Below are 26486 nucleotides of genomic sequence, written 5' to 3' on the forward strand. Positions count from 1 at the left end.
GTTTTGTTCTTGTTTCTTCAAATGAAATTTTTAAAAGATATTTGTAAAACCACAAATCCAGACATTTATTAGAAGAGTTTATAAAATAGACTTAACCCTTTAGTGTTCAGATTATTCTATCAAGCATAATGCCTATTGATTCCCATTGATTTGAATTAATCATGCATTATCTCATATCTTCAAGATCTTGATGGTGTAATTACTTCATGTAGAATAACATTGTAGGGTAGGTGCGAGGGCCTGGATCTTGTCAGTTTGAACATAAAACAGATTAAATATTTTGGCTGGTTTAAATACTAAAGGGTTAAAATCAAATTATGCACTGAAATTTTATAAATTTTAAATTAGTCCCAGTTTTCTTCTACGTTTTAAATGTTATCCATTGAAAGACTTTCTTTCAACAAAGGATCTCTGGATATTATATTTCATCCTCTCTCCATTAATCATTCGTCTTTTTTTTTTTTTTTTAATAAGAAAGTTTAAAGGAAATATACTAAGACTACCCTACCCTAATATGATAAACACTTTAAAAAAATATTGTTAGATTTCAGCTGCTGCAGATGTTTTGGGTGTTTACCGAAAATGTTACCTGTGTAGTTCTTTGATCATGACTGAAGAAATGTTTTGTATTACAATCATAAAAAATAACCATTTGTTTTGGAGTTTAGATTTTATGTCTTTATTCATTTTCCTTTATATCCCTTTTTTCCATGTTAGCATGGCTTAGATGAGTACAAATTATCGAGGGTTGTTTTTTGTTTTTTTTTCTTGATTAGCACTATGACCCAGCGTTGCCGGGTCATGGTGCTAGTGCATGCATATACAGCTGCGTTTGTGCGCACATACACGTGAGTACTGTCCAAATCTCTGACCAATCACATACAGCTAGCTGGCATTCAATTGGTGTATCAAGTTTCGGGCATTTTGATTGGGTTTTGGATAGAAAATTCACAAAAAAGTCATTTCTATTGATTTTTTAATGGCTTTGCGGGGTGACTGGGGAAATGTAAAGATGTGCACGACCTCCCTTGGACGGTTTTGAATGACCATAGAAAGTGCGAGCCCTCTAACTGAAAAATTGTGGATTTGTATAAAGGACACACACACAGACAGACATTTTGCCGTTTATATATAGAGAGAAGATGTCTTCAAAAGCAGAGAGACTGTTTGTTAATTGGGAATTGTCAGCAAAGACCACCATTTGTAGCTCAAGGCCTTTTTTTTTTCATATGAATGTCAAAGTGCAGAATGTAAACATTCTCAGATACACCCACGTTGCACACGTATATACATACATATACTCATATATATGGTTACTCTCTTTTACTCTTTTACTTGTTTCAGTCATTTGACTGCGGCCATGCTGGAGCACCGCCTTTAATCGAGCAACTCAACCCCGGGACTTATTCTTTTGTAAGCCCAGTATTTATTCTATCGGTCTCTTTTTGCCGAACCGCTAAGTAACGGGGACATAAACACACCAGCATCGGTTGTCAAGCAATGCTAGGGGGACAAACACAGACACACAAACACACACACACGCACATATATACATATATACGACGGGCTTCTTTCAGTTTCCGTCTACCAAATCCACTCACAAGGCATTGGTCGGCCTGAGGCTATAGTAGAAGACACTTGCCCAAGGTGCCACGCAGTGGGACTGAACCCGGAACCATGTGGTTGGTAAGCAAGCTACTTACCACACTGCCACTCCTGTGCCTATATGTTTATATACATATTTTTATTGGTTAGCTCAGTCTTTTGCTACTCTGAGTTTTGCCTGTGAGTCCACTTGGTTGTAACTTGCTTCATGACCCTGCACACCCACAAACAAAACTCTAAATAGTAAGAGACTAGCTCGACCAAAAATAGAATTATAATTAATCTTTACTTGTGAAGGTGCATGGCTCAGTGGTTAGAGCGGCGAGCTTATGATCGTGAGGTTGTGGGTTCAATTCTTGGTGGTGTGTTTAGCAGTTTGGCAAAAGAGTCTGATAGAATAAGTATTAGGCTTACAAAGAATAAGTCCTGGGGTCGATTTGCTCTACTAAAGGCGGTGCTCCAGCATGGCCACAGTCAAATGACTGAAACAAGTAAAAGAGAAAGTATGTTTTTGGAGTTCATCCGAAGCTGTCTGTCCTCCATATCCTCACCTTCTTCATCAAACAACTCTCTTCTATCTTTCAGTGGATAATCAAATCAATATGACTCCAAATAGATTTAATCAAGCAATGCATTTTAACACCTTTAGAATTCAGGTTATTCTGTTAAATGTAATGCTTATTTATATATTCACAGGAGTGGCTGTGTGGTAAGTAGCTTGCTTACCAACCACATGGTTCCAGGTTCAGTCCCATTGTGTGGCACCTTGGGAAAGAGCCTTCTACTATAGCCTTGGGCTGATCAAAGCCTTGTGAGTGGATTTGGTACACGGAAACTGAAAGAAGCCCATTGTATATATGTATATATACTTTATTTAAAAGCAGCAGAAATTTAACAAAAGCTGTTACTCGGAGTTTCACGTTCCCGTTCGTTGGACAGTTTTGTTAAAATAGAACCGAGATGGTTGTCACCTCCACTCAGGCCTACCCAGTTCACTCATTTTTCCACCTCTTGTCACCCATATTGTGTCTAAAGCTTCATATGTGTTTACTCTGGTATATATATATAAGCCAGCGCCGTCCTGACTGCCCTCCGTGCCGGTGGCACATAAAAAGCACCATCCGACTGTGGCCATTGCCAGCTTCGTCTGGTCTCCATGCCAGTGGCACATAAAAAGCACCATCCGATCGTGGCCGTTTGCCAACTTCGTATGGCATGTAAAAAGCACCCACTACACTCACGGAGTGGTTGGCGTTAGGAAGGGCATCCAGCCATAGAAACATTGCCAGATCAGACTGGAGCCTGGTGCAGCCTTCTGGCTTCCCAGACCCCAGTTGAACCGTCCAACCCATGCTAGCATGGAAAGCGGACGTTAAACGATGATGATGATGATATGTATGTATGTGTTTGTCCCTCCCAACATCAACTGATGCTGGTGTGTTTACATCCCCATAACTTAGCGGTTCGGCAAAAGAGATTAAAAGAATAAGTACTAGGCTTACAAAGAATAAACCAACCCTGGGGTCGATTTGCTTGACTAAAGGTGGTGCTCCAGCATGGCCACTGTCAAAATGACTGAAACAAGTAAAAGAATTAAAGAATTGTTTTTGAATTAATCATGCATTGTGTTGTATCTTCAAGATTTCACTGATGAGATTGTTTATGTTTGCAACAACATTGTAGGGTTGGTGTAAGAGGCCTGATCCGGCCAGTTTCTGTGTAAAACAGAATATTTTGGCCAGATACGGTCAGTTTGAATGCTGAAGAGTTAAAGACTTGCCAGAATATACATATACACCCAACTGTTACTAAATCTTTATAATATTCAAGTGAAACTGACAATGGGCGCAGGAGTGGCTGTGTGGTAAGTAGCTTGCTTGCCAACCACATTGTTCCAGGTTCAGTTCCACTGCGTGGCACCTTGGTCAAGTGTTTTCTACTATAGCCTCGGGCCGACCAAAGCCTTGTGAGTGGATTTGGTAGACGGAAACTGAAAAAAGCCCGTCGTATATATGTGTTTGTATGTCTGTGTTTGTCGCCCCCAACATCGCTTGACAATTGATGCTGGTGTGTTTACATTCCTGTAACTTAGCAGTTTGGCAAAAGAGACTGATAGAATAAGTACTAGGCTTATAAAGAATAAGTCCTGGGGCGATTTGTTCGACTAAAGGCAGTGCTTCTGCATGGCCACAGTCAAATGACTGAAACAAGTAAAAGAGTAAAGAGTAATGGGACACGTCAGCATCTGTGACAGCATTGCTGCTATGTGTGTGGAGACACATGGCCTAGTGGTTAGAGCAGCGGTCGAGGGATCGCGTGTTCGAATCTCAGACCGGATGATGTGTGTGTTTATGAGCAAAACACCTAAGCTCCAGCAGAAGGTAATGGCGAAACTTCTGCTGACTCTTTCGCCACAACTTTCTCTCACTCTTTCCTCCTACATCTTGCAGCTCACCTGTGACAGACCGGCGTCCCGTCCAGGTGGGGAACTTATACGCCAAGAAACCGGGAAAACCGGCCCTTATGAGCCAGGCATGGCTCGAGAAGGAACAAACAACAATTGCTGCTATGTACCCAAATGACAGACATAGAGCCCCTCTTCAACTCATTCCAATCTTTCACCAACAAATGTGCTGCCTTCTCACACCTTTTATGCCACCACTACTGCGACAGTGGTCCACTGCTCTTCATACCTGGCTGATCTCATGCCACCTCCACTCAGGCCCACCCAGTTCACTCATATTTCCACCTCTTCTCACCCATATTGTGTCTAAAGCTTCATACTAACCACTTACCCATGGTTAGTCCACGTTACTCCATAAGGACCACAGGGCCAGTTTATCTGCCTTAATTATTCCTCTCTGGACAGGACGCCGGTCTCTCTTTACCCTTTACTCTTTTACTTGTTTCAGTCATTTTGACTGCGGCCATGCTGGAGCACCGCCTTTAGTCGAACAAATCGACCCCGGGACTTATTCTTTGTAAGCCCAGTGCTTATTCTATCGGTCTCTTTTGCCAAACCGCTAAGTGACGGGGACGTAAACACACCAGCATCGGTTGTCAAGCAATGCTAGGGGGACAAACACAGACACACAAACACACATATACATATATATATATATATATATACATATATACGACAGGCTTCTTTCAGTTTCCGTCTAGCAAATCCACTCAAATTTTTCACTGGCTTGAGGCTATAGTAGAAGACACTTGCCCAAGATGTCACGCAGTGGGACTGAACCCGGAACCATGTGGTTGGTTAGCAAGCTACTTACCACACAGCCACTCCTGTGCCTAGGATTACTCATTTTTACCAGCTGAGTGGACTGGAGTATTGTGCTCAAGAATGCAGCATATTGCTCAGTCCAGGAATCGAAATCACAAGCTTATGCTCACATGTCCAACACCCTAACCTCTAAGCCATGCGACTCCGCATACCACTTACCCATCCTTTATCCAGAATTCACTCCCTGCCCTTGTTCTACTGAAGTGGCGTCATTCTCTGTCACATCGCACTCTTGTCTGAGAAAGACAAATACGACATCGTTCTATTTAATTATGATCAGCAAACTGGAATGGTGGATTATTTCTTACTTGCTTTAGGCACAGGAGTGGCTGTGTGGTAAGTAGCTTGTTTACCAACCACATGGTTCCGGGTTCAGTCCCACTGCGTGGCACCTTGGGCAAGTGTCTTCTGCTATAGCCCTGGACCGACCAATGCCTTGTGAGTGGATTTGGTAGACGGAAACTGAAAGAAGCCTGTCGTATATATGTATATATATATATGTGTGTGTATGTGTTTGTGTGTCTGTGTTTGTCTCCCTAGCATTGTTTGACAATCGATGCTGGTGTGTTTACGTCCCCGTCACTTAGCGGTTCAGCAAAAGAGACCGATAGAATAAGTACTGGGCTTACAAAGAATAAGTCCCGGGGTCGAGTTGCTCGATTAAAGGCGGTGCTCCAGCATGGCCGCAGTCAAATGACTGAAACAAGTAAAAGAGTAAAGGAGAGAGAGTTTAGTCACTTGAACAAATCAACTTTTTAAAATTTAATTTAATTTTTTTTTTTTGTATGCTTGGTATTCCATCAGTCTTGCTGAACCTGTAAGTTACAGTGACATAAACAAACCAGAGCTGGTTGTGAAGCAGCTGTGGGAGACAAACCTGAATACGCACACAGACCAGGTTTCCACACAGTTTTCATGTACCAAGTTCACTCAAGGCATAAGTCAGCCTGGGGACACTGACACAGTGTCTATCAGTGCATCTGGACATGGAACCACATGGTTGCAAAGTGAGCTACTTAAACACTTAGCTATTGCCTGGGCCTGTATTGTTTAATTGTATGAATTTAGAAGACTTAAAAAGACAGTAAAAAGAATATACCAAAACCATTTTCTTGGCATGTCTCTCAGACTGCCTGTCATCATCATCATCATCGTTTAACGTCCGCTTTCCATACTAGCATGGGTTGGACGATTTGACTGAGGACTGGCGAACCAGATGGCTGCACCAGGCTCCAATCTTGATCTGGCAGAGTTTCTACAGCTGGATGACCTTCTTAATGCCAACCACTCTGAGAGTGTAGTGAGTGCTTTTTATGTGCCTCCGGCATGGGGGCCAGTCAGGCGGTACTGGCAACGACCTCACTCGAATTCTTTTACATGTGCCTCTGGCACAAGTGCCTCGAATTGTGCCTTTTATGTGCCACCGGCACAGAAGCCAGTTAGCTGCTCTGTCAACAATCATGCTCAGATGGTGCTCTTAGCGCCCCACTAGCACGGATGCCAGTCATCAAATTTGATTTCGATTTCACTTGCCTCAACAGGTCTTCGCAAGCAGAGTCTAGTGTCCAAAGAAGGAAAGGTATGCATAAGTGGGCTGGTTACACCCCTGGCATAGGTCACGAGGCTATGGTCTCATTTGGCTTGCCGGGTCTTCTCAAGCACAGCATATTTCCAGAAGTCTCAGTCACAAGTCATTGCCTCAGCGAGGCCTAATGTTCGAAGGCCATGCACCACTTCATCCTGGGTCTACCTCTTCCACAGGTTCCCGCAACCGCTAAGGTGTGACACTTTTTCACACAGCTATCCTCATCCATTCGCAACACATGACCATACCAGTGCAGTTGTCTCTCTTGCACACCACAACTGATGCTTCTTAGGTCCAACTTTTCTCTTAAGGTACTTACACTCTTTCGTATATGCACACTGACATTACACATCCATCGGAGCAAGCTGGCTTCATTCCTTGTGAGCTTATGCATGTCCTCAGCAGCCACAGCCCATGTTCCACTGCCATGTAATATGGCTGTTCGTACACATGCATCATACAGTCTACCTTTTACTCTGAGCGAGAGTCCCTTTGTCACCAGCAGAAGTAAGAGCTCTCTGAACTTTGCCCAAGCTATTCTTATTCTAGCAGTTACACTTTCAGCGCACCCTCCCCCGCTACTGACTAGGTCACCTAGGTAACGGAAGCTATCAACTACTTCTAGTTTTTCTCCCTGGAATGTGGCGGAAGTTGTTCTCTGCACATCTTCAGTGTTTATTGCTCCTGAGCATTTGCCACACACAAAAACTATCTTCCCAGTTAGCCTTCCTTTGATATTGCTGCACCTCTTATGTGTCCATAGCTTACACAGGGTACATCTTACGATTTATGTATACAGTGGAAGCTGCTTATTGTAATCAGTTTGGGACTGATTACTTTTGATAACATTATATGTGATGGTACTTAAGTAGTTATCACTGTACAAGGATGAATGTATTTTCACAAGTAGCGTAAAATCCATGCATTGTTTATTGTGTTCAATATATACAAAAGTTCCACACCTTTAACTCTTTTGATACCTATTTCTTTACTACCCATAAGGGGCTAAACACAGAGGGGACAAACAAGGACAGACAGACGTATCAAGTCGATTACATCGACCCCAGTGCGTAACTGGTACTTAATTTGGAAATCAAGTGGATGGAAACAAACTTTCCAATCCCATGTCATGTTTCCAGCCCCATGTCATGTTTCACTCAGCACCATTAACTGTAGGCATATGGAAGAAATAGGTTCAATCCTGGGGAGAGTGCAGAGTATGGTTCTCAACAAAGTGGATGGAGAGTATAAATGGATATTAAAAAAAAAAAAGCAAAAGAAAACAAACAAACAAAAACAACTAACTACTCTGTGATCTAGCTGTTTGGAGTTATAGAATACTTTTTGGAGACTTTTTCATGTATTATTAACCCTTTTGATATGATATTTCAGTTGAAAATACACTTGTTTTCATTTCTCCTAATTTGAATATTATGTAGTGTTTAGTGAAATAACTCCATTTTTAAGCTAGTGTTTGAAGCAACATAAAATTTTGATAGATTTTTATATAAATCACTTTAAGCTTTTAGCATTTAAATGAGCCATATCAGACCCAAATATTCTACCTGCTTTATATTCCAAACTAGCCAGACCCAGCTCCTCACAACTATCCTACAATGTCATTCTAAAAATATACAATCACATCATTGAAATCTCAAAGCTATGAGATAATGTGTGATTAATACAAAACAATGAATAAATAAGCATTACACATGACAGAGTAATCTGAATGCTAGAGGGTTAAAATAACAAGTTTCTATCATAGAACCAAGGGTGGCATCAGGTTGGTATCAAAAGAGTATAAAGGCAGCGCACTGGCAGAAACGTTAGCACACCGGGCGAAATGCTTAGCGGTATTTCGTCTGCCGTTACGTTGTGAGTTCAAATTCCGCCGAGGTCGACTTTGCTCTTTCATCCTTTCGGGGTCGATTAAATAAGTACCAGTTACGCACTGGGATCGATATAATCGACTTAATCCGTGTGTCTGTCCTTGTTTGTCCTCTCTGTGTTTAGCCCCTTGTGGGCAGTAAAGAAATAGGTATTTTGTCTGCCGTTATGTTCTGAATTCGAATTCCGCCGAGGTCGACTTTGCCTTTCATCGTTTCGGGGTCGATTAATTAAGTACCAGTTACGCACTGGGGTCTTTTGCCAATGTAGATTATAACTGGTTATAATCAATAATTAGCTGTACTTCCTAGGTAATTAATATCTAATCAGAAGATAAAAGAAACAATGTTACCACAGAATATATATTGGTATAAAATGTGTTCAGAAATATTTCGTTAACAAATTATAAAAAAAAAAAAAAGTACTGCCCCGGGTGAGGATCGAACTCACGACCTTCAGATGGCTCTTTCTTTGCATTGATTATGAGACTGACGCGCTGCCTACTGCGCTACCGAGGCGCTTAGAAAGCATTTGTTGTAGTATAAGTATTTGGTATTTATGCAATTATTTCAGCTATTAACCGACAATCAGGCTGTCGACGGCTTTCTTACTCAAGGGAGATAACTAAAATTTAGACCAAAAGAAAAGTTCTGGTGTCTGTTAATGTGATAGTCATGCCCTCTCCTCTGCGTAGCCAGGGTACATTACGTCTCTCCAGATTCCAAATTCAGATCCTAAAGGAATTGATTTTACTATTCTCCATTTAACGAAGAAAATGCAATAATTACGTAGACTCTTATTTACCACATTCATCACACGACGATGAAGACTTGGACGAGTCCCTTTCAAGGGGGAGAACTCTTTATTGCTTCGTTTTTGGATTTGGTTGGATTTGGTTTGCAAGATTCTTTATGTGAGTTCGTGTGTTGAAGTATATTCTGTTGTGTCTGGGGAGAGTCGTTCTCTTTTGGTGCCTTATAATTTAACACACTCACCGGTAAAATTTCCTTTAGTCGAGCAAATCGACCCCAGGACTTATTCTTTGTAAGCCCAGTACTTATTCTATCGGTCTCTTTTGCCGAACCGCTAAGTTACGGGGACGTAAACACACCAGCATCGGTTGTCAAGCAATGCTAGGGGGACAAACATACACACATATATATATATACATACATATATACGACGGGCTTCTTTCAGTTTCCGTCTACCAAATCCACTCACAAGGCTTTGGTCGGCCCGAGGCTATAGTAGAAGACACTTGCCCAAGATGCCACGCAGTGGGACTGAACCTGGAACCATGTGGTTGGTAAGCAAGCTACTTACCACACAGCCACTCCTGCGCCTATGTTAAATTATAAGACACCAAAAGAGAATGACTCTCCCCAGACACAACAGAACTCTTTATTGAATATGAATTATATTTGTATGAATCGCAATATCTGAAAACCTGAATTATTAAGGATTTCAAATACTAAATAAGAATTATTAATAGGGATTTCCTATCACTGAAGTGTTAATTCGTGGATTCCGTATTAAAAAAAAAAAAGTACTGCCCCAGGTGAGGATCGAACTCACGACCTTCAGATGGCTCTTTCTTCGCATTGATTATGAGACTGACGCGCTGCCTACTGCGCTACCGAGGCGCTTAGAAAGTATTCGTTCTAGTATGGTATTTATGTAATTATTTCAGCCTTTAACCGACAATCACACTGTCGACGGCTATCCATGCACACACATATATGTACATATACACATTCATACTTGCTTGCACATAGACACACTGCTCTCTCTCACTCACATACATCCACACCCACACGTACAAGGTAGAAGAGGTAGTATAATCAAAATGCTTTGCGATTTTGGCTAGTCGTGCTCAGTTCATATCCAGCCGACGTCAACTTTGTTTTTCAGCCATTCCGGTTCGATAAAATATAGTACCAGTCAAGCACTAGGGTCGAAGTAAGCGATTTTTTCCCCTCCCTTCAAAATCTGCCAGCCCTGTGCCACAATTTGAAGCCATTATACGTTCTGAGTTCAAATTCCGCTTTGGCTGTCATCCTTTTAGGGTCGATAAAATAAGTACCAGTTGAGAACTGGGGCAAACGTAATTGACTTCCCTTCCCCTAAAATTGCTGGCCTTGTGCCAAAAATTGAAACCATTATTGTAATTATTATTATCATTATTATTATTTCGCCGAGGTCGACTTTGCCTTTCATCCTTTCGGGGTCGATGAATTAAGTACCAGTTGCGTACTGGGGTCGATCTAAACTGGTTGACAACGCGCAAACACGCGCCATCCTATCCAGGAGTATTCACGATGACCTCCAACTTATGCGCTACATCATAGAGAGGGTGGGTAACTAAGCTGGCATGGGTGGGGCTCTGATCAATTTAGATCAATCTAAAGCCTTTGATAGGGTCGACCATCAATACTTGGCAGCTGTTCTCAAGGCAGCCGGTTTCGGTCCAGTTTTCCGCGGTTGGATTGCTGCTTTGTACAACGGCATCTACTCAGTTGTTCGGGTGAATGGTCACCTGTCGGAGCCATTCAGAATCTTGTGTTCGGTGCGTCAAGGTTGCCTTCTCTCCTCCCTTCTGTACGTACTGACCCTTGAGCCACTACTGCGGAAGTATCATAGCATGTGTATATGCATATGTATACACACATGCTATTATACAGACGACACTAACTGACATAGACATTTCGTTAACAATTTATATAAAAAAAAAAGTACTGCCCCGGGTGAGGATCGAACTCACGACCTTCAGATGGCTCTTTCTTCGCATTGATTATGAGACTGACGCGCTGCCTACTGCGCTACCGAGGCGCTTAGGAAGTAGTTATTGTAGTATAGTATTTGGTATTTATGCAATTATTTCAGGCATATAGACCTGATTCGAGAAACACTACAGGAATATGAAGCGGTAACAGGAGCTAAAATTAATGCAGAAAAGTCAGTGGGCTTGCAACTCGGCACCTGGAGAGGCAAGTTCATGACGTCCAGCAGCGTGATGGGGCGCTCAACAGACGGTACCGTTACGTTGCTCGGAGTTTGGTTTGGTCCGGATTCCCAGCTGAAGAACTGGGACAAAGTGATGAGCAGGGTAGCCATTCTCACCCAGAAATGGGCCGAGAGAAAGCTGTCCCTGAAAGGTCGGGCGGAGGTGGCGAATGCGACCATCGCATCCGTCATCTATTACCGCTTGACAGTCGTCCCTTGCCCTGTTTGCTGGTTGACCAAGCTGGTGCGCTTACTCTTCCGCTTTCTGTGGAAGGATCAGGTTCCACTGGTCAGGTGCTCCATCTGCTGTCAACAGCTGCTGAATGGAGGGCTGGGCATGCCGTGGTTACTGATGCGCAGACAAGCGCTCAGGTTGCGGCATCTCCAGCATTTCCTTGACAGTGAGCAGGTGTGGCCACCGTTTGTAAGGGACACTTTTCTACAGTTTGTCTCTTTGACTGAGCTGCAATCCTGGATTAGACGTAGACCGAGGAGGGGCGCTTGGCACCTCGAGTGACGTCAAGCGCTCACAGCCCTCCGCCTGACGGGTAATGCTGTCGATGGTAGTTCTACTCTAACGTTCTATAGAGGGCTAGTGAAAGGAAAGTGCGACGACGTTCTCGGGGTAACTCTGGGTGTCGATGAAGATCAACTAACCGGTCTGTTTCGGAGAACTTTCGGGCCAGGGCCTATGGATAACTTGCAGAAATCCCTTGCCTGGCAGTGCTACTGAGGGGCGCTGCCTGTTGGAGATAAACTTTACAGACACGGAAGTGCCGTCAGCCGGGCCAGCTCGAAGTGCGCCCAGAACGATGAAACCGTTCTGCACGCCCTAGTCCAGTGCCCGAGTATTGCTGACCTGTGGGTTTATGTTGAACACCTGCTGTCGCGTGTAGGATGAATCCGGCTATCTTCTGAATCCATTGTGAAAATTTCCCCGCCACCCTCGTTTGGCCGGGAGGCGCAGGCAACTTTTATTTGTCTAGTGGCTGTAGCAAAAGAGGTAGTATGGTGGATCCGTTTGAAAGGGCCAAAGACAGACATTTTCCTCTTTGGCCAAACCTTCATCAACTTTTTCAAGAGAAACTTGAAAAGGAAGTTGCGGTTGGAGAGGGAAGTGTTGCCTTGTAGCAAGTTTTTTGAAAGGTGGGTGAATGTTGGAAGAATGGCTAGTGTGAAAGGACCAGTTCTGAGCGTACACCTGTAAAAAAAAGTAGAAGGGCTTTTGCTCTGTTGTTCAGGCACCCGTGGCTTTTGTGGGTTTTTCCACGAGGACCTTAAAACGCCTCTTCTATTGGGAGTTTAATTTGTTCCCCTTTTTAATTACATTATATACACGCGAAAACCCATTGCATCGTCCTGTTTTTGTCTTTAATGTTGCTGCATGTCTTTTAATGTTTTGTATCTGAGCCCTTGAGGCCAATAAAAGAATAAATTATTATTATTATTATTACTACTACTAGAAAGGCGGCAAGCTGGCAGAAGCGTTAGCACGCCGGGCGAAATGCGTAGCCGTATTTCGTCTGCCGTTACGTTCTGAGTTCAAATTCCGCCGGGGTCGACTTTGCCTTTCATCCTTTCGGGGTCGATTAAATAAGTACCAGTTACGCACTGGGGTCGATATAATCGACTTAATCTGTTTGTCTGTCTGTCCTTGTTTGTCCTCTCTGTGTTTAGCCCCTTGTGGGTAGTAAAGAAATAAGTGTTTCGTCTGCCGTTACGTTCTGAGTTCAAATTCCGCCGAGGTCGACTTTGCCTTTCATCCTTTCGGGGTCGATAAATTAAGTACCAGTTACGTACTTGGGTCGATATAATCGACTTAATCTGTTTGTCTGTCCTTGTTTGTCCTCTCTGTGTTTAGACCCTTGTGGGTAGTAAATAAATAGAAATAGGTATTTCGTCTGTCTTCACATTTTGAGTTCATATTCTGCCGAGGTCGATTTTGCCTTTCATCCTTTCGGGGTCAATGAAATAAGTACCCGTTACACACCCCAAATTTCAGGTTTTGTGCATATAGTAGAAAGGATTATTGTTACTAGAAGATAGAAGAGGAAAAGATATAGTGGATGATGCTGATCTAGAGTAGGAAGGCGCAACAAGGGCGGTCCACTCGGGGCGATGCTTTTTCACAGGTGGCATTTTTGGGGTCTGCTGCATAATCTTGTACAAGAGGGGTGGGGCAGCGGAGATGCAAACTCAAAGGCTATTTTGGGCTAGCTACACAACTGAAGGGGAGAAGCTGAGGTAGATAGTACAGAGGAGCATATGCCGATGTAGTTGCAATAAAAAAAAAGAAAAGAAAACCTAGAGTGGACAGCACATCTGTGAGTTAATGGATAGAACCTTTTCAAATCATCTGTATATTTATTTCTTTATTACCCACAAGGGGCCAAACATAGAGGGGACAAACAAGAACAGACAAACGGATTAAGTCGACCCCAGTGTGTAACTAGTACTTAATTTATCAACCCCGAAAGGATGAAAGGCAAAGTCGACCCTGGCGGAATTTGAACTCGGAACGTAACGGCAGACGAAATACGGCTACGCATTTCGCCCGGCGTGCTAACGGTTCTGCCAGCTCGCCACCTTGTGTTAGATGTTAATTAGCTTGAAGTATGAATGTATTAGTGGCAGTATACCATAAATAGATATTGGGCAGAACTCCAATATGGAGATGGTATGAAAACAAATCAAGTTTTTCTTTCCTTCAGATAATCGTCTGCACTTTCCATTGGCAGCTGTTGTTTTGCCCTAAGTCAGCCATATCGCTACGACAGCATTGTCCAGTGTCGTCGTCGGCACCCGTCCGTCTCGAGAGACGATGGTGTAGCTCGGATGTTGAGCTACAAGGCCTGGGCAGGTTTGTATGAGGGATCAGCTGTTACCCATGCAGTTTGATCCCCCCCCCCTCTCCACGCAGCTGGTAGCTCCAAGGGAACGACGGGTCGATACAGCTTGGCACCAGATGCGTCGCGGGAGTTGCCGGTGATGACGTGTTGTGTCAGGCCGCCTTAGGGACTCCAGCTCCGGATTTTCTGTCGGGGTTTACTCCCTTAGCCTTCCCCCAGGAGGGGTCTTGCCGCAAGGCAGCGGAGGTCTGAAATCAGAGTTTCCCTCCCCTAGCTGGGCTGCCAGTCAAGGCTATCGAGTCCCAACTACCCGAAGCAACTGGTTTTAAGGCGCCAGTGACTCGCCTTTGCCCCTTCTCCTTTCAGTGGGAACAGTTTCGCTGCGGGAAGGCCAGGAGTTGGACTTGACTGTCAGAGACTATTTGAGACGCACGCCGTGGGAACACTTTGTAGGCAATGGGAGCTTATCCCCGCTACCACTCCCGGCTATGTCCAATGTATACTTCTTGTTTTAAGACGGTAGTTTATATTTGAAGGGTTTTTGGTGCTACATATATATTTCTTTACTACCCACAAGGGGCTAAACACAGAGGGGACAAACAAGGACAGACAAACGGATTAAATCGATTACATCGACCCCAGTGCGTAACTGGTACTTAATTTATCGACCCCGAAACGATGAAAGGCAAAGTCGACCTCGGCGGAATTTGAACTCGGAACGTAAAGACAGGCGAAATACCTATTTCTTTACTACCCACAAGGGGCTAAACACCGAGGGAGCAAACAAGGACAGACAAACGGATTAAGTCGATCACATCGACCCCAGTGCATAACTGGTACTTAATTTATCGACCCCGAAAGGATGCGCACAAGGGGCTAAACATAGAGGAGACAAACAAGGACAGACAAACGGATTAAATCGATTCAGTCATATAAGCAGATTAAGTGACTTCTTCGTGACTTTTGCAGTCTCGATCTACGACAGTTTTTTTTTAAACTTTCCTTTTCGATGTAGATAATATGTTTCTCGTTGGTCCGCCAAGGGTTTTTTTTATATATATTCGTAAATACTACACTACAGAAAAATGATGTGGAGGCGCAATGGCCCAGTGGTTAGGGCAGCGGATTCGCGGTCGTAGGATCGCGGTTTCGATTCCCAGACCGGGCGTTGTGAGTGTTTATTGAGCGAAAGCACCTAAAGCTCCACGAGGCTCCGGCAGGGGTGGTGGTGATCCCTGCTGTACTCTTTCACCACAACTTTCTCTCACTCTTACTTCCTGTTTCTGTTGTACCTGTATTTCAAAGGGCCGGCCTTGTCACTCTCTGTGTCACGCTGAATATCCCCGAGAACTACGTTAAGGGTACATGTGTCTGTGGAGTGCTCAGCCACTTACACGTTAATTTCACGAGCAGGCTGTTCCGTTGATTCGGATCAACCGGAACCCTCGTCGTCGTAACCGACGGAGTGCTTCCATTCCACTACAGAAAAATGAGCTTTTTGTGTTTGTTTACTGCCATCGTCCGTAATCGTTTTAAAGTCATTAAAGAAAACAGAGAGGTCGATGAACTTTTCCCAGTACGTTTAAGGTCACGAGATTCTTTCAAATCATTAAGTTTATAATTATACATAGGTGATAATGAGGACTCTATAGTGTAATTAGCAACACAGTCACCTGGCGTGTTTTAATTATAACTTCGTGCTTTTCTAATTATGACTGTTTTCTATTTCAGAAAAAACAGAAATTATCTACTAAATAAATGTTTAGAGATAGCGTGAGAAGGTCTCTCAGTAATATCATTCTAAAGAATGTTGCAGCTTTCATTCGACTTGAACAACACACGAATTGATTACTGTCAAGTACTGTTATTTTTATCCTTTCTTTTTTAATTTTTTGCCTAAAGTTGATCATTCATGAATTCCTGTTATTTTATGTGTTTTTGTTATTATTTTAAATCTAAAAACGGTGCCAATTCCGACCAATTTACGTTGCGTAGTAAGACGATAGCTTCTCAGTCACGTGGTTTTTGGGTTCAGTCCAATTGCATGGGAAACTTGAGTTACACACTATCTAAAACCAGGAAGGTCATACTATATTAAATTGTCATAGACGCACATTCAGTTGCTTCGGGTAGTTGGGACTCGATAGCCTTGACTGGGTAGCCCAACTAGGAGAAAGAAACTCCAATTTCAAACCTCCGCTGCCTTACGGCAAGACCCCCTCCTGGGGAAGGCTAAGGGAGTAAACCCCGACAGAAAATCCGGAGCTGGAGTCCCTAATACTATAGTCCCAATACTTTAATGCCCTATAAGTGAATTTGGTGTACAGAAATTGTGAAGCATATATATATATATATATATATATATCACCACCATCACGTGACCGACCAGGCTATCAGATGTTGCTACACATCGCTGGTCACAATGCGCTTCGCATTGTTTTGGCCTTCAAATGACGCCACCCCACTGGCTAAGCGAGCAGGCCAACAGAAGAAAGAGTGAGAGAAAGTTGTGGCGAAAGAGTACAGCAGGGATCGCCACCACCCACTGCCGGAGCGTCGTGGAGCTTTTTAGGTGTTTTCGCTCAATAAACACTCACAACGACCGGTCTGAAAATCGAAACCGCGATCATACGACCGCGAGTCCGCTACCCTAACCACTGGGCCATTGCGCCTCCATATACATACATACATACATACATACATACATACATACATACATACATACATACATACATACATATATATATATATATATATATATATATATATATATAATATATATATATATATATATGTATATATATATGTATATATATATGTATGTATGTATATATACACATAGATATAAATAGTTATATATTTTCTTACGAAACACAGACCGCATAGAAGCGCTCAATTTATAAGACCTAAAAGGCAGTCTTTCAAATTCTTTATATATATTTTTGCCCCCTTCTTCGCCGCTTCGGCTTGTAACCTGTTCTAGCTAAATAAATCTGTACCTTTGATATAGGTCGTTATTGTATTGTAATTCAGCATTTCCACACGAATATATTCAAGTAAGACACAGATTTTAATGTCGAACTCATGTAGAGATGAGTCAAACATTCGTAAAACAAGCACACTTTATTCACTTTATTCAATCCTTTATTCACCCGAACATCACTGTTGACCTTCCACGAACCAACAAAAGAACAAAAGCTGTTAAAAAATACCAGCCAAATCTCCCCCCGAATTACACACTATCTAAAACCAGGAAACGTCATACTATAATAAATTGTCATCGACGCACATTCTGATTCAGAGATTGACAATCGTGCCTGGAATGCCTTTATCATAGATTTGCGTCACCAAGGCTGACTTCGAGCAGAGAGTTATGTCCCTTCAACAAATATATTAAAAGGAGTAATGTCCCTTGCAAACACTAGCTGAAGGAAAATTGCGTTGATGTCCACAATTCATTCATACCTCCGAGGTCGATAAAGTAAAGTGCTTGTCAAGTTCTGGACTCGATGGTTTATAGAAACCTTCTCATTTTATAGTTGTTGGTCTTTTGGCTAAATTAGAAAAAAAAAATAGTGAATATAAAAATGATTACCGGAGGATAATTTTTTTAAAATGGAAGAGCTGATGTTGTTTGTGATCTAACGCAAAAAAGAAAGAAAGAAAGAAAGAAAGAAAGAAAGAAAGAAAGAAGGAAGGAAAGAAAGAAAGATAGAAAGGAAGAAAGAAAGAAAGAAAGAAAGAAAGAAAGAAAGAAAGAAAGAAAGAAAGAAAGAAAGAAAGAAAGAAAGAAAGAAAGAAAGAAGGAAAGAAAGAAGGAAAGAAAGAAAGAAAGAAAGAACCGCAAGTATCTGAGATTTTCCTCTGAGACGGAGAAGGAAAACGAAAACCTTGCCGTTGCCTTGTCCGGAGAGAACAGTAAAAGTTAGATTCCCAGGGCGCAGGTGTAGTTATGAGGTTACGAAGTTTGCATCACAAACCCGTGGGGGGTTTACTTCCAATCCCATTGGGTGGTAACTTGGGCAAATATCATCTACTTTTATGCATTTAGTATCTGTTTTTTTTTATTACCAACAGAGATAATAAATACGGATCTTTTCGGTTTGAACGGCAGTTTTTAAAAATAATTTCCACGAAACTAAACACTTTTAAACTTCGTATACTGGTAGAATGTGTTTATAAAACATCTTTTTCTCTTGGCTTTATTGAGAAAATTCTATAGTTTGTAAGATATTTGTTGTTGTTTTTCCTTCAATTTCTGCAATTTCAACCAATCAATGACGTCTATGTTTGAGGTGTGGTGTTGTGTGTAAAGTCGACCCAAATTTAATGTTTGTTCTATAACCAATGCTCCTGTACACACACACACACACACACACACATATATATATACTCTTTTACTCTTTTACTTGTTTCAGTCATTTGACTGCGGCCATGCTGGAGCACCGCCTTTAGTCGAGCAAATCGACCCCGGGACTTATTCTTTGTAAGCCCAGTACTTATTCTATCGGTCTCTTTTGCCGAACCGCTAAGTTACGGGGACGTAAACACACCAGCATCGGTTGTCAAGCAACGCTAGGGGGACAAACACACATACACACACACACACATACATATATATATATATATATATATATACGACAGGCTTCTTTCAGTTTCCGTCTACCAAATCCACTCACAAGGCATTGGTCGGCCCGGGGCTATAGCAGAAGACACTTGCCCAAGATGCCACATAGTGGGACTGAACCCGGAACCATGTGTTGGTTAGCAAGCTACTTACCACACAGCCACTCCTGCGCCTATATATATATATATATATACAATTATGAAAAATCTACTAATAATTTCAAGCTTTTACGATACTTTAAATTGGCAGATTTATAAAACACGCCATGTATCTCCAAAAAAATCTTTCAGTCTCAATTCATGCGTTAGATTTTATTTAAAAATAAGGATGCTGGACCGTGAGAAAATGAGAAGAAGAAAAAAACACAGAAAAGCAAGAAAACCAAGATCTTCGTCCTGTTTGTTTGTAGAATCAATAGTTAATGAAACTGGTGCGGAACGATATAACGGAAAGGATACCAAAGTCTGGAAGACAACCACTCGATTCGGAGCGGGTTGTGAACTTCAGTTCGACAAGAGAAACTTGTTCATATGTTTGCACCTGCTAAAAATTTCAGATCTGGAATTAAGCAGTGTAGTAGCATTCTCGGATCTAAAAAGAATACGTGATCTTTCTACTACGCATAAGTTCTTTCTTAGATCCATCTTTCTACTACGCATAAGTTCTTTCTTAGATCCATGTGTGAGGGGTATGCGTTGTCTCGTATATGTCCCATAACTTAGTAGTACGACAAAAGAGACCGATACAATAAGAACCAGACTTAAACAAAAAATATTAAAAGTATCTATTCTCCTGAATTGTTCGAGGCTGTATCCCAGCATAGTGTAGTCTAATGATTGAAATACGCCATGTATCTCCATGAAATTTTTGGCAAGTGTCTTCCACTATAGTCCCGAGCCGACCAATGCCCTATGAGTGAACATGGTGGACAGAAAGTGTGTAGAAACTCGTCATATGTGCATGTGTGTGTGTGTGTGCGTGCGTGCACGCGTATGTTTCTGTCCGTTATCCGAGCAGCGTTCTTTTTGTTTGTTTGTGCGCATGTGTGTGGGTCAGTGTGTGGACGCATACACATGTATGTATGAATGTATGTATGTTACATATATATTATTTTTTTCTTGCAAAAACTGTCCGACGAACGGTAACGTGAAACTCAGAGTAACAGGTTTTGTTGAATTTTCTGCTGCTTTTGAATAAAGCATATTACTCTACCGCTGGTATTTGAGTACTCTTTTTTCCACCTTGTTTCACATTTATGTGTTTACTCCGGTATATATATATATATATATACATATATATATACATAATATATATATATATATATATATATATAATATATATATATATATATACATACATACATACGCACACACACACACACACCACACACACACACATATATATTTACATACATACACACATACACACACACATATATATATACATATATATATATATTATATATATATATATACATATATATATATACATACATACACACATACACACATATATATATATACATACATACACACACGCACACACACACACACACACACACACATATATATATATATATATATACCAATACCTTGTAATAAAAAGAAAGATAAAATATTGTGTGTGTGTGTGTGTGTGTTTTCTTTTTAAGTTCTGATAACACATTCTTCTATTCCTAATCATTAAGTCAATATACCATAGAATGCTAAAGCTATCTAACAAATAACGTTCCGTAATTTGTATTAAACAATTGTGACTCAGAGCTAAACTATGAAATGAAACATTTTATCAACATTTTCTTTACCATTGTTTATAAGTTAGAACCTTACACACGCAGTTACAATGTTAAGAATTATAGTCACGCATCTCATTTCTATAACAGCAAGTTCTTCGCTTAGAAGATGCGGACTTATTTAAAATGTTTATACGATTTTATTCACAGAACTGTTATCTCAGCATCAGGATCTAATTTTCCCACATTTCTCTTGGAAGCATTGCTTAAGGAGCTTGGTTTGTAGCCATGGGGTTACGGTTCAATCCCACTGCACAGTACCTAGGGCAAGTGTCTCTTCTTCTACAGTCCCGCGCGGACTAGTTATCTTGTCATCAGGATCTAATTTTCCCACATTTCTCTTGGAAGCATTGCTTAAGGAGCTCGGGTTGTAGTCATGTGGTTACGGTTCAGTCCCACAGCACAGTACCTTGGGCAAGTGTCTTCTTCTACAGCCCCGTGCCGACTAGTGCCCTAGTGCCCTATGAATGAACTTGGTTGACAGAAAGTGTGTGGAAACACGCCAGTGGCTGTGTAGTAAGAAGCTTGCTTCCCAACCACATGGTTCCGGGTTCAGTCCCACTGCGTGGGAGGGAGCCTTCAACTTTTTCTCTCCAAAATGCTTTTTTAACTCAGTAATTACACACTGTCATTTAAGTTTATCTGCTTCGAGATTCACCATTCCTAAAAAAAATATATATATTTCTTTACTGCCCACAAGGAGCTAAACACAAAGCCCAAAGCCCAAACAAGGACAGACAAAGGGATTAAGTCGATTCCATCGACCCCAGTGCGTAACTGGTACTTAATTTATCGACCCTGAAAGGATGAAAGGCAAAGTCGACCTCGGCGGAATTTGAACTCAGAACGTAGCGGCAGCGAAATACGGCTACGCATTTCGCCCGGCGTGCAACCGTTTCTGCCAGCTCGCCGCCTTCTATTCCTAAAAAAAAAAAATTATAGAAATTAATGTAATGAGATCGATGCTACAAAGAGAGCAAATATGTTAATGAGATCTCTGTTTTTCCTAAGTGAGTGAACGTGTAACTAATATCCTTGTTACAATGAGAACAATGGCTCAAATGATACCCTCGACATTCACAAAGTAAATGAGATACCTGCTACAAAATCAGTAACTATGTTCAAAGAGAGCAACTATGCGGAGAATTTCACTGCCATTTAAAGAGTAACTAAATACGATCTGTATTAAAAAGAGATATTTACTTGGAGCGAAGAAAGAAATGCAAATGGTGTACCCAGCCATCTGGCAGGACATTACATATCTAGCCAGAGGGAAGAAGTTTGGAGCCATCGTGGTGAGGTTCAAGAGGAAGGAAGCACTCCGTCGGTCACGACGACGAGGGTTCCGTTGATCCGAATCAACGGAACAGCCTGCTCATGAAATTAACGTGTAAGTGGCTGAGCACTCCACAGACACGTGCACCCTTAACGTAGTTCTCGGGGATATTCAGCGTGACACAGAGAGTGACAAGGCCGGCCCTTTGAAATACAGGTACAACAGAAGCAGGAAGTAAGAGTGAGAGAAAGTTGTGGTGAAAGAGTACAGCAGGGATCACCACCATCCCCTGCCGGAGCCTCGTGGAGCTTTTAGGTGTTTTCGCTCAATAAACACTCACAACGCCCGGTCTGGGAATCGAAACCGCGATCCTACGACCGCGAATCCGCTGCCCTAACCACTGGGCCATTGCGCCTCCACGAAGTTCAAGAACGCAGAAACAGCACAGGGACACTCTGTAGTGTCATTAGAGTCACAAGACACATTATTGATCCCGGTTTGCACGGGAGTGAGAACATCTAGCGGTTCTAGACTGGGGTCCATATGACCCTTGGTGTTCATATAAGATTTTGTGGGGTTCATGAAAGCAAAGTAGTAACTTGGGGATTCATGGTAGTATTTTAAAGGGTCCGTGGAAAATTTTACTTTCATATGTCTATATTGCAAGAAACAGCTAGGTTTATTTCTCTGGTGTTTTACATAGTTTAAAATGTTTCCTGCCACTGAAATATGTTCTCATAGAGAATAGGAGATGGTCTAGTTAAGAAACTAGAAGAAGCCTGGAGGACTGGTAATGCGGACCAAGCGAGGGTGAAAAGACTGGAGTTAAACCAGCATCTTGAAGCCCAACACATGGGAAGTATTGCCAGAGCTAAGTTACGTGCAATGGGAAGTGAAGGAATCAAGGCCGCTGGATGGGTCCGGGTGGTGGAAGCTCGGCAAGGAAATAGTTCCACTATTCGGTCTTTGACGAATCAAAATGGTGTCTTGGTAAACGAACCCGAGAAAATGTGTGAGGCCTTTCGGGAGTACTTCGCCCAGCTGTTCGGGGGTGACGGCAGTCCTGGTGGTGGGAGAGCCCTCGAGGACTTTCTTACCGGGCTGCCATGCCTCTCGGGGTCGGATGCGGAGTCTTGCGAAGGGTCAATCACGCCTGTGGAGGTGATGGAGGCTTTGGCCGACTGTAAATTAGGTAAGTCGCCGGGACTTGATGGTCTTCCGTACGAGCTGTATAAATGTATGCCAGACTTGTTCGGGCATCTACTGGCTGATATGTACGCGAACTGGCAACAGAATGGGTTTATCCCCAGATCTGTGCACCGGGAAGTAGTGACGTTGGTCAGAAAGGACCCGGACAAGGAGAACGTTATAGAGAATTTCAGGCCCATCACTCTGTTAAACGCAGAAGTTAAGATTTTGGCCAAGGTCTTAGGAAAAAGATTGGCGCGTGTTGCGAATGGTATAGTCGGGGAGTCACAGACATGTGCCATCCCAAGCAGAACCATTCAGGATACCCTCCATCTTATTCGCTATACCAGAGAGGGTTGGTAATAAATCTGGCAAAGGTGGGGCATTGGTACATTTAGACCAGTCTAAAGCTTTTGATAGGGTTGACCATCGATACTTAGCGACGGTGCTTGCGCGGTTCGGCCTGGGCTTTGGCTTCTTCAGGTGGTTTATCGCTTTGTACCACAACATTGACTCGATAGTTCGGGTGAACGGTTTCCTTTCGAAGCCGTTCTGCATCAGACGCTCGGTTCGTCAAGGATGTCCGCTCTCACCACTTTTGTATGTGATGGCTCTCGATCCCCTACTGCGAAGGTTGAGTGGCATCCCGAGAGAACCAGGTCTAGATGAGCTTATTACGGCTTACGCGGATGATATCACTATCAGCGTAACCTCAGTAGCACGCCTACGTGAAGTGGGTAAGACTATTGAGGCTTACGAGGAGGTGGCAGGAGCAGAGATTAACCGGGAAAAGTCGGTCGGCTTGCAGCTCGGCACCTGGGTTGGCAAGTCGATGCCTTCAGACAGCGTTGTTGGGCGCTGGACGAAGGGACCGGTTAAGTTGCTGGGAGTTTGGTTTGGACCAGGCCTCCAGAGAGAGAAGAACTGGACGGAGGTATTGAGCAGGGTGGCTGCAGTAGTCAAGACCTGGTCTTGGCGGTGGCTATCCCTGAAAGGGAGGGCGGAGGTGGCCAATGTGTTTATCACATCGGTCATTACCTACCGCCTGACCGTCGTGCCCTGTCCGGATTCGTGGTTGATCAGCTCTTTCGCTTTTTGTGGAAGGGCAGGTCCCCACTTGTGAAACGCTCTGTCTGCTGTCAAAAGCCTTTAAAGGGAGGTTTAGGGATGACTTGGTTAATGATGCGCAGGCATGCGTTGAGGTTGAAGCACCTCTGGATTCTCCTGGATAGTGAACGGGTGTGGTCTCCGCTGGCAAGACAAATGTTCCCCGAGTTCAAAAGTTTTTACGAACAGGAAGCCTGGTGTTCTCGTAGACCGAGGTCGAGTGAATGGCATAAAGAGTGCCGTAAGGCCCTCTTGCTATTCCGACGCTCGGACAACGCCAGCGGTGGGGGTTCCACACGGATTTTATATAGTGGGTTGGTAGAGTCTGAATGCGACGATGGCCTTGGGGGAGACTCTACATCTCGGATTTATTCAACTGGACAGCCTGTTTTACCGTACATTCGGGTTGAGCACGTTGGACAACTTCCAAAATTCCTTAACCTAGCAATGCTACAGAGGTGCCTTGCCCGTTTGGGATAAGCTTGCAAGACACGGTAAGCGTCAGTCGCCGACCTGTCCAAGATGCGGGGGGGGGTGCGGACAGGGAACCCATCCATCACGCTATTGTTCAGTGTCCGGAGATATCTGAAATGTGGGCTTATGCTGAACACCTGTTGTCCGGCGAAGGAAGAGTACCGCTGTTAACTGAGTCAATTATAAAAATTGCCCCACCGGGAGTTTTAACGAACGAAGGTAAGAATTGTTTTCTCACGGTTGTAGCAATAGCGAAAGAGGCAGCATGGAAGACTAGGATAAAAGGAATTTAGACAGGCAACTTTATCTCTGGCCACAATTTACGATAATTTTTTTCTTTTCATTTGAAAAGGAAGGTGTGGCTGGAGAAGAGATGTCTATCGGAGTGTACGTTCCAAAAGAGATGGAAGCATGTTGCACGAGTGTTGTGCGTGCAAGGAACCGTGTAAACAGACGGGGAAAAAAGAACAAAAAAAGATACCAGCGATAGATCGGGGCTTGTGGGGTCGGAGCGCGGCCTGGTTGTCGCTTCATTTGTGTTGTCCCTGTATTGTTAATTTCATTCGATTTTCTATATATTGTATTTAATTTTTAAAAGTCGCATTTTATGTAAAATCATACCGCATTACTGATCCCATCAGTTGTTCTGTCCATTTCTATGTTTAGCCCCCCCGGTGGGCAATAAAGAAATTGGTATTTCATCAGTCTATGTTCAGAGTTCAAATTCCGCCGAAGTCGACTTTGCGTTTCATCCTTTCGGAGTCGATAAATTAAGTACCTATTGCGTACTGGGGTTGATCTAATCGACTGGTGCCCCTAAAAATCTTGGGCCTTGTGCCTAGAGTAGAAAGGAATCGTAAGCACGTCGGACAAAATGCTTAGAAGCATTTCGTCTGTCCTTTCTTACCGTACGCTCTGAGTTCAAATTCAACTGAGGTCAACTTTGCCTTTCATCCTTCCGGAGTCGATAAAAGTACTGGGTCGATGAAATCGACTCAACCCTCCTTACCAAAATTCAGGCCTTGTGCCTATAGAAGAAACGATTATTTATAGCTCTCTCTGCTTCGAGATCCACCGCTTACCCATCCCAAAGAATTGTTTCACGTTATTTCGAGGTTTATAAATTCTTATGACATCATTTATGTCTATCTTCGTAGGAATTTGCTTCATTTCCATATTTTACATCACATAGACCCAATTTGGATCTTTTCGGTTTGAACGGCAGGTTTTTCTAGCGGTGTCATATGAAATTGTCACCCATAATTATGACCCTAGTATCGATCTATCGATCTGCTTAGGGTTAGGGTTAGTTAGGGTTATGGTTAGGGTTAGGAGGGGGGGGAAGGGTATCTTTTTTTTCTTCACAAATGTAAATAAACCCAATCTGTTTCTTAAACGAGGGACATATTCATACGGCACAGAATGTTTTCACCTCAATAGACGTCATTGATTGGTTGAAATTTCAGAAATTGAAGAAAAAACAACAACAAATATCTTACAAACTATAGAATTTTCTCAATAAAGCCAAGAGAAAAAGATGTTTTATAAACACATTTCAGCAGTATACGAAGTTTAAAAGTGTTTAGTTACGTGGAAATTATTTTTAAAAAACTGCCGTTCAAACCGAAAAGATCCATGTTTCAAGCAGCAAAGAGACCGTGACTGACAAATGTTTTATTTTATTATCATTTTTAAAGCAACGTTGAGTATATATATATTTACAGTCATAAGCATTGAAATATTCGTGAAGCCTTCATGCGTCCTATGATTCATTTAGTTAACAAACATCGGTCTAAATAGCAAC

General features: G+C 42.6%; 3 non-coding genes across 3 annotated transcripts; all 3 read right to left on the reverse strand.

Annotated features, from left to right (window-relative positions):
* Nucleotides 1–8791: 8791 nt before the first annotated feature.
* Nucleotides 8792–8884, reverse strand: Trnam-cau. The gene is made up of 2 exons: nt 8848–8884; nt 8792–8827 (listed from the first exon to the last, which is right to left on the reverse strand). It is a non-coding gene; the product is annotated as a tRNA-Met (tRNA).
* A 1032-nt stretch (nt 8885–9916) lies between these two features.
* Nucleotides 9917–10009, reverse strand: Trnam-cau. Its single transcript has 2 exons — nt 9973–10009; nt 9917–9952 (listed from the first exon to the last, which is right to left on the reverse strand). It is a non-coding gene; the product is annotated as a tRNA-Met (tRNA).
* Nucleotides 10010–11102: 1093 nt separating this feature from the next.
* On the reverse strand, nt 11103–11195 carry Trnam-cau. The gene is made up of 2 exons: nt 11159–11195; nt 11103–11138 (listed from the first exon to the last, which is right to left on the reverse strand). It is a non-coding gene; the product is annotated as a tRNA-Met (tRNA).
* Nucleotides 11196–26486: the final 15291 nt, after the last annotated feature.

The sequence above is a fragment of the Octopus sinensis genome, linkage group LG14, assembly GCF_006345805.1.
Source record: "Octopus sinensis linkage group LG14, ASM634580v1, whole genome shotgun sequence".
Classification (NCBI taxonomy): Eukaryota; Metazoa; Mollusca; class Cephalopoda; order Octopoda; family Octopodidae; genus Octopus; species Octopus sinensis.